Genomic DNA, 14219 nt, shown 5'->3' on the forward strand with positions numbered 1-14219 from the left:
AATAAAAAATATATGGGATATTATAAATTTAGTTTTAAAACATATATAGGATACAATTATGAGTATAAATAAACTATGTGGCTCATTTATAGTTTAAAATAACCTGATTTTTACATACTCCTCACCTCTTATATTGATTGTAGGCAGTCAAGTTCCTACTCAGGTAGTTGTGGTTCATTACAGGGCCTTTAAAAGGCCCAGGATGAAATAAGGAAAGGAAACCAAGCTACCAACAAGGCCATAAAACAGGCAGCAAAATGGCTTGCTTCTCATTTTGCCCTCCCACTGTCTATCCACATGAACCCCATACTTACAGTCTGATTGGACTTCTGCCTGCAGTTCTATTAAGGTATACAGGAGACATCATCCTCATTTCCTGGACTCTGTGACTGAAGGTTGTATGTAAGGCTGTTAGCAGCAATTGCTATGTGTTAAACTTCAAACCCTGACAAAAGGCTGAGGCACCTACTTAATATATCAAAGCTGACCTGGCCTCCAGGTTCTCCTAACATCCCTACATGTTACAGGGTACGGCTGGCATACCCCACCCTCCACCCTCAACTCTCCAGCCCTTAGGCTGCACTCCATTGCTAAAGACATGGCATACTTTGGTCTTGGGAAATAGATAAGCCAAGGTAGAACTGAGCTGGAAGAATCCTCCATACCAGCTAGACTTCATAGTGCCAGAAAGTGCTATGTGGGCTGCTGGAGAGAAGTCATCAGTAGCTTGCCTAGCTGTGAATTTCATGAACTTTAATAATAATCAGCTTCACAAGATATGCACTTGGATGCTATAGTGACATGGCTGGGCAAAGCCAGTTATTTTCTTATTGGTTTTCAAGCCTAGTGCACGAGGGAAGAACCCTTGCCAGGTTCTGTAAACCTAGTTAAGAGCCCATGGTGGAAGAGGTTATTAGCCGTAGGTGAGAACCTACTACTACTATTTGGCTAAATGGACATTTTTATCAAGCTACTTTCTGAATCCTCATGTTTATATATAGATCAGTGTTTTACCCAACCTTCATCCAAGAAGCTTCTTAGTGCAGCAAGTGGTGGTTAATTCACAATGGTTAAATCCATAGCTGCTCAAAGTATAGAGAAAGAGTGATAGTAGAGTTCTGGGACAGAAATGGGAGAGCTATGTCATCCCTTTCAAGGCTCAGAGAGTGTCAGAAAGAGTGTCCAAGCCAGAAAACGAGGAGATGTATAGCAAAAAAAAAAAAAAATGATATCTTCTGGCCATGACACTGTTATTGACCTCACAAGCTTTACTGTGACTGTACTATGACTACAGTCCCTGAGTGTCACTTAACGATTTGCTTTATCCTTTCTTCTTTTCTCCAAGTACCAAGGCCTCCAGTAACAGCAGAATTGGTATTTAATTCCCAATGCCTAGGGAACCTGGTTAGTTACTTCTTTTTTTTTTTTAAGACTTATTTATTTTATGTATATGAGTGCACTATATGCATGCGCATTTGCATGCCAGAAGGGGGCATTAGATCACAGTATAGATGGCTGTGCTTGCTGAGAACTGAACTCAGGACCTCTGGAAGAGCAGACAGTGCTCTTAACCCCTGAGCCATCTCTCCAGCCCCTATTTAGTTACTCCTTAAAAAAAAAAACAAAACAAAAAAAAAAAACAAGTTCTGTTTTCAATTTGTAGAAAGAAGTTTCCCAGATTGAGGTAGACTATCCTAACTGGGAGCCTTAGAGACCTTTTATCCTCTCCTTTCTGGTTATAAATGCTACTATCTGCTGAGCAAAGGTGTGTTTATATATGTTAATGTGAATTCAAATCTTTGAACCAGGGGTAAAGTGAAATCCATCCACCTAGGGTAAGCCCCATGCCTATGCAGTGACTATAACGAAATTTTCCTAGTTGAGGAATATAAAGAGCATAAAAGTCAAAGGGTTGTACAACCTAGGCTGCTCTTTCTTTGAGGCTCCCTCTGAAAATAATTTTACGTAGAATTAATACTTTCCTCCCTTTCACAATGTAAATGAAAAAAAGAAAGGAAAGGAAAGGACACTGGCTAGAGAGATGGCTCAGCCATTAAAGGCTAGGCTGACAACCAAAAATACAGGAAAGTTCATGACTTCTCCTAGGTATGGTGGAAGAGAAAGTTTTTTATAGATATTTGGGAGAGCATAGCCAGAAGCAGACACATCTGGGAGACTCCAGAGCGGCCAAGACCCTGAACCATGTAAGTAGAGAAAGAAGGAAAGGGAGAATGGATGGGGGACCAGGTGCAACAGCGAGCAGGCCAAAGGTAGAAAAAATGGTGGGTAGCTAAATGTCTGGATTATATAGGGAAGAGTCTCCCTGGCCAACAACACATGAGAAAGTGTACCACACACCTGACACTGAGATGACTTCTAGAAGGAGTGTTAAAAACCAATTTTACTCTCTTCATATTTCATGTCAAAACATTTTTTAATGAAGATAGATTTCACTTATGTTCATAAAAAACAAAACAGAAAACTGTAGCTATTTGCACTTTTGGAAATAACTACCTTTTCATGCTTAATTCCAATGTTAGCTTCTGTAAGCAACTAGTCTCTTTCTCTTATCTTATAGGATGGCTGCATACATTCACAGTGTCTGGCTTGATAGGTACCTGACATTGCACATAGCAATAATATTGCTAAACTCACCTGACTCTCCAGTTCCTCTTCATATTAATTACAAAGACATGCTTATATTGTACTAATGCTATATACTCAGAGATAGATCTTAAAACATCATTTAATTTTAGAATTTGAAACATTCTCAATATCTCAAAGATATTAATGCATTGTTTTTGAAGAAATGTTAATGCCACCAGGAAATTCCCATTACTGAAGTTTTACAACTACATATTGAAGATGCACGTATATATTTATAGCTATATGCCTTTGCATAGACCCATTTTTCTACATTTTGTACTTTCAAATGAAGCAAATGTCGTTCACTTTGAGGAGGATAACATTGATGGACCACAATGAAAGAGGCAATCCATACTGTATAACACTGAAACTTTTTAAATGTACTATGGTTTTGTGTGTCCATGTTCATGCACACCTGTGTGTACCACAGCATGTGTGTTGGGAAGGAGCAGGCGACTTTGTGGAGTTAACTATTTTCACCTTTATATATGTTCCAGGAACTAAACTCGAGTCACCAGGCTTCCACAGCAAATACCTTTACCCTGCTGAGCTGTCTTGCTGGCCATATTCTCTAGTGTTCTATAATATGAAACATCTTTGTACTTCATTCTGTCCAAAGGAGTCTACATGTACACGGTGCCACACAGAGGAGACCGTAAGGATGAGAACACCATCACCATAAATCTCACAGATAAGACTGACCACCTGACCAGAGCTAAATTTTCCAATGACTTACTTTCTTTGTTTCTCCTTCCTATGTAATCTGTTGGCTAATGATGAGCTGGAAGACAGATATTTGGGATACTAATCCACTGTCTTCTCAGACTGATGACTCTGTGAATAAAATGCAGCTTAAAGATTGAATTCCTGAGGTTTGTCTATGTGACCGGTCACTGCTTATGATATGCCATGTAAAATAAGCCAGGAGCAGGAGACAAATGCTGAATGAGCTTACTCATATGTTTAATCTATAAAATGTCAAATGCACCATAAGAGAGCTAATGATGATTCCCCAGAGGCATGGAGGTGGGGGAAATCACCGTTCAAAGATTGCAGATGTTTGCTTAGAAGGTAATCATATACTGAAGATGTTCAGCATGGGACCTTCCATTTTTGTAATTTATTACAGACTTGAATTGTGTTCAGAGAGTAGATATCAAACGTTCTCACCACCAAAAATATAATGGCAACTATGTGAGAGGATACTGTGCTAATTTGATTGAATGGCATCCTTTGAGTAATAATAAAGAGGAAGTGCTAACTATTGCCATATGGTCAGGATGGAGGCTGGCTATGCAAGCTTCATACACACTTAGAAAGAAAAACATTCTGGGATTCCAGTCTTTTTTTGTTTTGTTTTGTTTTGTTTTTGTTTTTGTTTTTTGAGACAGGGTTTCTCTGTGTAGCCTTGGCCATCCTGGACTCACTTTGTAGACCAGGCTGGCCTCGAACTCACAGCGATCCGCCTGCCTCTGCCTCCCGAGTGCTGGGATTAAAGGCGTGCTCCATCACGCCCGGCTTGGGATTCCAGTTTTGATTTGGGACCATTTACTTATTTATCCTTTCCACCCCCGAAGTTACTATTTTCTGCCTTCTCACTTTTGTTCTTAGGCAGTCAGCCAAAGGTTTGTTAATTTTGTTTATCAGAGAACCAGCTTTTAATGTAGGTTCCTTTTCTTATTGTTTGGATGCTATTAATTATAATTTTGGTATTATCAATTCTAATGAATTTTGCTTTTACTATCTCCCTGCCTTCTTTAGCGTTTTTTCCTTTCTTTTTAAAAACCAGCTCTGAAAAGTAATTTATAATTTATGAGATGTGCAAACAATGCTTTTAAATAAATGTACAATGATGATGTTTCCCATAGTAAGTGCAGTTCATGTCCATTCCTGACCTTGGGGTTTTACTTATTAGTCCATCACTTGCCTCACATGTACAGACACTGGGTTCCATTATCAACAATGTAAAAGAATCAACCCAAACTTCTTTTCTACCCTGGAGCTCTAAATAATTATGAGCCTTCTTTCGATCTCAATAGATTTGCCTTTTGAGGCATTTTCGCAAAAATTGGAATACTATACTATGTAGTCTTTTGTATCTGACTTTTTCATTAACATAATGAGTTTTATCCATGCTGCCACATGCATCAGCCATTAACTGTTTTCTTTTTTATATATATAGTACTGATGTCATTTTATATGGAGATTGTTCTTTAAAAACATATTCACATACTCATAAATACATAGGTTTTTTTTCCGTGTGAAGCTATTAAAAATAATGGTAATACTTATACTAAACATGCATTTCTGGACATATAAAGTTTCATCGATCTTGAGTAATTCCTAGGAAGTGAACATATTTTAAGTTTATGTTTACTCCTTATATTTTTGGTTGTGAACCTAGCCTTTAATGGCTAAGCCATTTCTCCAGCCCTTATGTTTACTCCTTTAAGAAGTTGCCAAACTATTTTTCAATGGGCCTGTATCATTCCTCCCAACAACACACAAGGGTTCTAGCATCTCCATGTCCACAAAAATAGTTCATAGTTCTCATTTTGATAGCAGTCACCCTAGAGACTAGAAAGCAGTTTAGATTCATATTTCCATAATGAATAAAAATGAACTTCTATTATATACTCATTGGATATTTATATATTACCATTAATTAAATATTTACTCAAATTTGCCATGCTAAAAGTAGGATAACGGGGAATTTTAAGGATAGCCTGGATTAAATAATGAAACTTGTGAATGAGAATTTTCAAAAGAAGCTTGGAATTTCAAAGATACAAAGAGGTTGGAAGGTTGCAAAGTCCACAGTCAAATTATCTTCAATCATTTTTAGCCCACTTTAGAGACATATATTGTCTTTCTCTCTACCTGACCTAACACTATATGACTATTTGCTAAATCATTTGGGATGTATAAACAGACTCACTGGTTTCCAAGTAATCAAAGAGCTGAGAACACTGTCAGCATCTGAGATGTACATCAGAGTTGTCCCTGTTTACTGTTATCTGCCTACCAAATGTTTCACCACTGAATTTGCAAACTGCATTTTTATGACCTTTGCAACAGAGGTAAGAGTGGATAGCCATAGCAAGAGACACTAAAAGTGACCTAACTCCAGATGTGTAAGTCCCGTTACAAAAAATCAAACAACACAAATAACCAAGACAATATGTTCTGTCTAGAAATTAGTACCCCATTGTAATATTTCCTGAGAAAAGCAACTTATCTAATGCACAAGAAAATGATTTGATGAAAATATCTTTCCTATCTTGCTGAGTCTAAAATTCTGAATGTAAATATTGCCAAATACAAAAAGCCAAAACAATATGAATGTAACATTTATATAGTTCCTGATTGTTTTGTGGTTCTTCTTGCTGTATATAGCTTAGTGTGTGTGTGTGTGTGTGTGTGTGTGTGCGTGTGTGTGTGTGTGTAATAATATAAATGTATATGTAAAAAATAACAAAATGATTTGAAAAAGCAATTATGCATATTTTCAAGAAACTCAATGAAGATACTAATCAATGCTTGAATGAAGACCTTGCAGACATAAACAGTTGAATGAAATAGGAGAGACAATTCAAAATATGGACATGGAACTTGATCAAGAGGTAGAATCACTGAAGAAAATCTAAACTGAAGGAAAACTCAAAATGAAAAACTCAAGAAGTCAAAAACTTAGCGGAAAGCCTTGCTGAACGATTGGGTCAAATGAAAGAGAGACTACCAGATCTTGATGACAAGGTAGAAGAATTGGATTACCCAGACAAAGAAAGTGTTAAATCTGGAAAACCCAGGAATAAAAAAATGCAGGAACTTTGAACATTATTAAAATCTCACACTATAAAGAGAAGAAACCCAAGTCAAAACTATTTGTTGGAATACCTTCAAGAAAATCAGAATAAAATTGGTCAAATATAAGGAATAAGATTCCTATTAATGTCCAAAAGGCATACAGAACACCAAATTGACAGAAACAGGAAGGAAACCCCCATTCACATAATAGCCCAAACATTAAATGTACTAGACAAGGAAAAGATAATGAAAGCATAAAGAGAGAGAACAATTCATGTGTAAAGGGAGATGCATCAGAATAACACCTGATGTTTTGATGAAGATTTTGAAAGTAAAGGGTACCTTGACTTGTGTTCTACAAGTACAGAAGACCACAGATGCCAGCCCATACTACTAAACGCAGAAAAGCATCAGTTGTAATCACCAGATAAAGCAAACATTACTATGATAAAGACAGATTTAAGGACTACACCTCCATTTAGTCAGCTCTGTAGAGGATACCAGGAAGCACAATTCAGTCTGAAGACAAGATTAAACACACATAAGAGCATATCAGGAATGGTTACTCAAAAGAAGTATAAGAAAACAATACAACCACAACAAAATAAACAGATTTAATAAATATTGTTCAGTAATAACTCTCAATATCAATGGTCTAAATTAACCAATAAAAAGACAACAGACTGACAGATTAGATGAGAAAATTGAATCCATTCTTTTTGCCACCTCCAAAAAAACATGACATTATGAAATGTGCACATAAATGGATGAAACTAGAAAAAAATCATCTTGAGTGGGGTATTGCAGACCCAGAAAGACAATGATAGTATATATTTATTTATGTGTGGATATATGCTATGAAGTCAATGATAACCAAGCTACAATCACTAGAACCACAAAGGGTAGGTATAGGGTAAGGTACTGGAGGGAACAGATAGATCTCATTAGAAAAGGGAATTAGAATAGATGTTTATGGATGAATGGATGGGTGTGGAAGGGGAGTATTGAGTTAAGAGGGGTGTGGGAGTGAATATGGAAGAAACAACTGAAATTAAGGGACATTTGAGGGGGCATATGAAAACTTTCTAAAATATGTACATATATAAAGGTTACCTAAGCCAGGAGTGTGGTTCATGCCTGTAAACCCAGCACTCAGGGAGGCAAAAGCAGGTGGATCACTTTGAGTTTGAGGCCAGCCTGGTCTACAAAGTGAGTCCAGGACAGCCAGGGCTGTTGTTACAGAGAAACCTTGTCTTGGAAAGCAAAAAAAAAAAAAAAAAAAAAAAAAAAAAAAAAAACAAGAACAAGTCAGAAGATTCAATTACCAAGCTCTATCTAAAGCCTCAGTTTTCATATTTTCTGAGGCCCCTTCTGCCAGTCATCTTCCTCAAATAATAGGGCTCCTTTGGAATCTTTAATTCCCTCTAAGTCAGGATCACATTTCTCTAGTTGAGTGCTACCAGGCTCTTTCAGGGAAGGCTCTCTCTCTCTCTCTCTCTCTCTCTCTCTCTCTCTCTCTCTCTCTCTCTCTCTCTCTCTCTCTCTCTCTCATGATAGATAGGCAAGACAAATTAGCACCTCCATTTTTTGAGTCCTCTAAACTCTGTAAGGTTACCACTCGCCCATGGCTGACATTGGTGAATATTGTAATTCAGGGAGCACCTCTGAAAGTGTTTCATGTTCTCATGTCCCATAACAAATATCTGGACAGAGACACAGGAAGAGCAACATAATTAGGGACTCTATTCGAAGAAAGATACACTTCAAAAGCAGGAAGCAGACCAGAGGAAGGAAAACACTTAGCAGATCAAACAACCCTAGCTGTGCAAAGAGTTTGGGATTTTTATGTCACATAATGCAGAATTTTTGACTTATTTGCATAGTGTGGTCTTTCTACCACTTGCTCTGGTTACATTATTGGGATGAAGAGACATGAGAGGGTTCCAACCTTCTTCTCTACCCATTGATTTCTTTCATATGTTAATTTGTTGCACCTTTGTGTGAGACACTCCAAGATCTCATTCTCTCCCTCCCCTCCCTCCTCAGTGTCCTTCTATTGTTGTGAAGTATGCTTCATTCTCAATAGGCATTTGGAAAGTGGGACCCCATCTTTTTTGATTCAGGGAGATGCTCTTAGCTTTGGTAAAGTATTACTTTCAAGAGTGCTATGTTGCAGGGTACTCACCCTGTGAACCTCAAGATTATATTGTTTACTGAAAAAAATCTGTTTCTAGTTACAGGATGGCCTAGCACACACCTTTAATCCATGGGTATTATAAAGAGGACTAAATAAAGTTAACCCTAGGTCAAGAGGTGGAGCTAGCAGCCAGTTGACAGGGACTGAACACAGAAAAAAAAAGAGTAAGAGGAAGTAAAGAGGACAGCTAGAGACCCACAGGAAATAGAAGGAACATTCAGTTTGAGGGTTTTTGACACAGCATGAAGAAGGTTTTTTTCTTTATGGGACATTGGCTGAGGAGGAATGTCAGCTGCGTACTTTCTCTGCCTCTCGGAGCTAGCAGGCTTTCACCCCAGCATCAAGCTCCAGAGACTTTATTGGTAAACTTGAATGATTGAGATTTTATTGGAAACAACAGAGCTGGGCTGTGTGAAGTGTCTACATTTTTTCAGTAACCCCTGACACTAGTTTTAGACTGGCCTTGAATTGTCACACATATAAATATTGAAGGGCTGAGATTGTGACTCAGCTATGAAGTGTTTGCCTTTCCAATAAAAATTTTAAAATGGAATCAGAAAGAAGACGGAAGGCAATTTCATTAGTGTTGGAAACACACACACACACACACACACACACACACACACACACACACACACACAACAAGCTATTAGGGCAGGCAAACTGTAAATCTTGGCAGCTACTCAGAGGGTGAAAATGGCAAAGTGGAAGAAAGATAAGCCTTTTGCAATGAAGATCAGCAAGCAGTCACATGACTAGATGGGATGGGGAACTTCAGAGAAAAGCCCCCCAAAGGCAGAAACAGGTGGATCTCTGTAAATTCAAAGCCAGCCTGGTCTACAAAGTGAGTCCAGGACAGCCAAGGCTACACAGAGAAACCCTATCTCAAAAAACAAAACAAAACGAAACAAAAAACTAGGAAAAAAAGCCCGGAATGCCAGCATCCAGAAGAAAATGAGAAAAGAAAGGAGTTTTAAGACTTTTCTGTAACACCAAAAAGCAGCAGTACTATAAGATGGAAGGCTGCAAGTGGCTGCCTGTGGTGAAGGAGGGGCTGCTGTGAGGGACTGCTACATTTACTCAAGGTGGCTCACTGTCTGCTCTTCCAAAGGTCCTGAGTTCAATTCCCAGTAACCTCAAGGTGGCTCACAGCCATCTGTGATGAGCTCTGGTGCCTTCTTCTGGTGGGCAGGGACACATGCAGGGAGAATACTGTATATGTAATAAAAATAAATAAATCTTTTTTAAAAAATGTCTTTCAGGGGGCAGAGGCAAGCAGATGTCTGTGAGTTCCAGGCCAGCCTGGTCCACAAAGCTAGTCCAGGACAGCCAGAGCTACACAGAGAAGCCCTGAGGCTTGTATCTTATCAATCCATTTTTTATGTGGCACATAAAACACAAAAAAAGAACTATGACTATTAGGATAAAATATGAATTACCAGATAAATCGTAATTATAATCGGTATTATGTCAACCTCAGTTAAGTCATTTATTCTTTCATTTTATGTTTCTATTTTCAAGCCTTCTAAATAGCACTATACTACAGGGTCCTAACACCTTGTATTATGGTATTTTCCATCCTTAACTCTTTCCCTGAGGATGTCCCAAGTTACTTAACAAATCTGATGGCTTCTCAGTTTGTTCATAGCAGGTGTGATTTCTCCATCCATGTGGTTGTGCTACATGTCGGAGTGCCAAATATTGTTTTTAGCAAAATCTCAGTTGTTCAATTTTACCAATAAAGACTCAAGAGCCAGATGGTGAGGTGAAAACCTGCTATCTCTGAGAGGCAGAGAAAGCACCCCAATGACCTGCCCTTAAGCCAACATCCCAAAAGAAATGTTCCCTCCCCATGCCATCTCAACAAAACAAAACCCATCAAACTAAATGTCCTTCCTTTCTACTTCATGTGTACCTCTCTATAAGTTCTCCTTTCTTCCTCTTCCTCTTAGTTTTTTTTTCCTATGTTCACTACCTTTCAAGTGGTTGCTTGCTCCACCTTTTGGCTTTATTTAACCATGTTTACAATATAAAAGCAAGACTTACAGATGTTTTTATTATTTTAAAGATTCAATGACAATGAGACAGGTTAATTCCTGGCAACACCCAGCCTACCTCAAAGAAGATGATGAGCATCAAAGAACTTCCTTATGGTGATGGCTTCAAATGTGGCAAACAAGCCACTGGGCAAAATGTACTCATTTCGGCCATTTACAGAATTCTGCCTAAAAGTGGGCAAGCTTGGATACAAGCAGAGTCAACGGCTAAACTCTGCCAAGACAGGGTAAGCAAGTCCTTAACAGTTCCTGCCTCACAAATATGTTTGTCAGATATATTGGGCCAGAAGGCTGAGGATGATGCTACAATGGTAGAGAGAATTTTGGGTGACTGTTCAGGCAGCAAACTATCTCTGCCATCTTCTCATTTTGGAAGCTGCTAACTTGCACTTCCTGTATACTCAGGTAAATGATTTTATTCCATCTCAAGTCTCTGATGAGATTGAAGACCCGATAGTTTAGTTTTACAATTAAGCTTAGTTGTTTAGAGGTTAGGTGTTTTTTAGGTCTAGATAGATGTTTTAAGTTGATAATGACGAGATATGATAGATACTGATTTACATTCAGAATTTTAGACTCACCAAGATAGGAAAGATGTTTTCTTCAAGGCTGTCAAATACAAATAGCCAAAACTATGAATATAACATTTATATAATTTCTGATTGTTTCATGGTTCTTCTTGCTATAGGTAGTTTATTGTATATATGTGTAATAGTATAAATGTATATGCAAAAAAGAAAAATAAAAATCTATATTCAAGCAGGAAAGTCTAGGATTTAAGGTGTGTACTAGGGTTGAACCACACCTCAATAAGAAACAGGTTTTTCCAGTAAATAACACAATCTTTGGGTTCAGAGTGAGATCAAATATTCTGAAGTACATCTTGCCCTCCCAACATTCACTAAAGGCTTATTAATCCCAAGGTAGAGAATCTCAGTGTTATCCCACACCTGGGGATCCCTCCTGCAATACAGAAGCTATCTGTAATAAATATTTCTTTCTCAGACTAATTCGGCCTGGTCTGTTATCTTAATCTTTGAATAAAGACGACAAGAACTTAAAAACATCTGACTTGGGGTGGCTTTGTGGTCACTAACTCTCCACGACCTTAGGCTCTTAAGCTAAGCACAAAGAGCAAAGAAAGGTTTTTATCATACCCAAAGACACCTCTACACTCTTATAGAAGGTACAAGTCCCTCACTTGGGCTATTTTGACTATTGAAACAATATACCACAGGGAACTTGAACACCCCCAGAAATCTTCTGCCGTGAAGAAAGGAAAGCCTAAGGCCTGGGGAAACCATTGGGGAAGTTTTCGTAGGGGAAAGAGATTTGCAGTTTGTCAGAAGACCTTGCAGGAGGATGGAGACTACAATGATGGGTCAATAATGGGCAGGACCGCAGTTTGACTCCTTAGCTGTTTATAACTCTGGTTCTGTATTTCAACAGAAATCCCATGTCAGGACCCTGAAGGTGGACTGAGGCAGGAGCAGGTCACTGAATCTCTTTGTCAATCTTTCCAGTGTGCCCACATTGAATAAATTCTATTTCTCTGATTTTTACTATTAATTTTGATTTTTTTAATTGGTTGATAAAAGATAGATGGCCAAATCTGGATTGTTGGAGAGCATACTGTGACCTTAAGTCTGATGACATATTATTAAAGAACAGTTGACTTTATTTTTTCTATTCTTAATTAAACATGTTAGAATTTCAATTATTTCCATATTGTTCCTTATGATATTTTTCTCCTCTCTAATCACGTCCTCAGCTAAAGGTCAATTCGGTTTTGCTTTTTTTTTTTTAACCCTTCCTATATAATCTGTGATTCACATGTCATAATTTGTTTCCATTGTTTCATGGTATGCTACGGGAACTATCTGCCCATAAACCCACAACATGTAACTTTTCCAATGTCATAAAAATAACTGAAAAAGTCCACTTTTGTAATAACTTGCTACTTTGTTATAAAGAGGTTTCCCTGCTTTGGGTCTGGGCTGTTTCATTCTACTAAGGAGACTACAAGTATGGCTTCTGCTGTAAATAAAATGTATTACCTTGCAACATCTCAGTGTTAGCTCCTGGTTTTTGACAACATAACAAGTATTACTACAGTACCACTGCTACATACTACATATGTTACCTTTATTTTTCTCCCTTCATTTTCAGGCTGTTAGAAACAGAATTTTGACAAGAAAATGAGGATTGGTACTATTTCTTTCAAGTATCTTACCCCTACCTGACTATCTGTATTCCCTTAGACACTGTCTGGCAAAGATTTAGAATCAGGATCAGTAGCCCTCATGATGGTAATAAGAAACTGCTAAGTTTCAAACCCAGGACGAGTGGCTGAGGTTCCTTATTTAACATATCATAGTGCACCCGGCTTCCAGGTTCTTCCAGCATCCCCCAGTCCCTACTTGTTACAGTATGGCTGGCAAACCCTGCCTGCTACCTGTACCCTGAACTTTCCAGTTCAGAAACTGGGTTGCCCTTCTCCCAGAGTCTCTTCCTTAAATAATCCAGACATTTTGGTTACCTACTCTCTCTTCTCTTCTCTTCTCTTCTCTTCTCTTCTCTTCTCTTCTCTTCTCTTCTCTTCTCTTCTCCTCTTCCCTCTCCTCTCTTCTCCCCTTCTCCCTCCATCCTTCCATCTATCTATATCTATATCTATATCTGTATCTATATCTATATCTATATCCCTGCCTGCAAAGTGACCTCCCTGGCCTGGTCCCCTTGGGAACTGTTCCCGAATAAACTGGCTTTTATACTTTTAATTTGGCTTGAATTAGCATTATTATGTGAGCAAAGAGACCTATTAGAGACTATCCAGGATTTAAAGGTATTGTACTATATGTCTAGATATTACATAGCAGGTCTTGAAATGTTTTTAAATATGTGTTTCTTGTGGTGGTTTGAATAAGAATAGCCCCCATAGACTTATGTGTTTGAAAGCTTGGTCCAAGGGAGAAGTACTAGTAGTGTGGCCTTGTTGGAGTAGGTATTGCCTTGTTGGAGGAAGTGTGCCACTGTGGATGCAGGCTTTTAGGTCTCCTATGCTCCAGCTATGCCTGGTGTGGCTCACAATCTCCTCCTGCTGCCTGCAGATCAAGATGTAGATCTCTCGGCTCCTTCTCCAGCACCATGTCTGCCTGCATGTTGCCATGATTCCTGCTATGATGATAATGGACTAACCCTCGGAAACTGTAAGCCATCCCCAATTACGTGCTTTCTTTTTATAAGAGAGGGAGTGGAGCCAGGCAGCAATTGCACACACCTTTAATCCCAGCACTCAGGAGGCAGAGGCAGGCTGAGCTTGAGGCCAACCTGGTCTACAAAGCGAGTCCAGACAGCCCAGGGTACAGAGAGAAACCCTGTCTCGAAAAACATAACCAAAAAGTTACCTTGTTCATGGTGTCTCTTCACAGCAGTAGAAACCCTTACCAAGACATTTCTCTAGGCGCCCCTCCTTCATAAGCAGAATTATCATCATCTCAAAACTTTTAATTCTA

Source organism: Acomys russatus, chromosome X (assembly GCF_903995435.1).
Source record: "Acomys russatus chromosome X, mAcoRus1.1, whole genome shotgun sequence".
In the NCBI taxonomy this organism is placed as follows: Eukaryota; Metazoa; Chordata; class Mammalia; order Rodentia; family Muridae; genus Acomys; species Acomys russatus.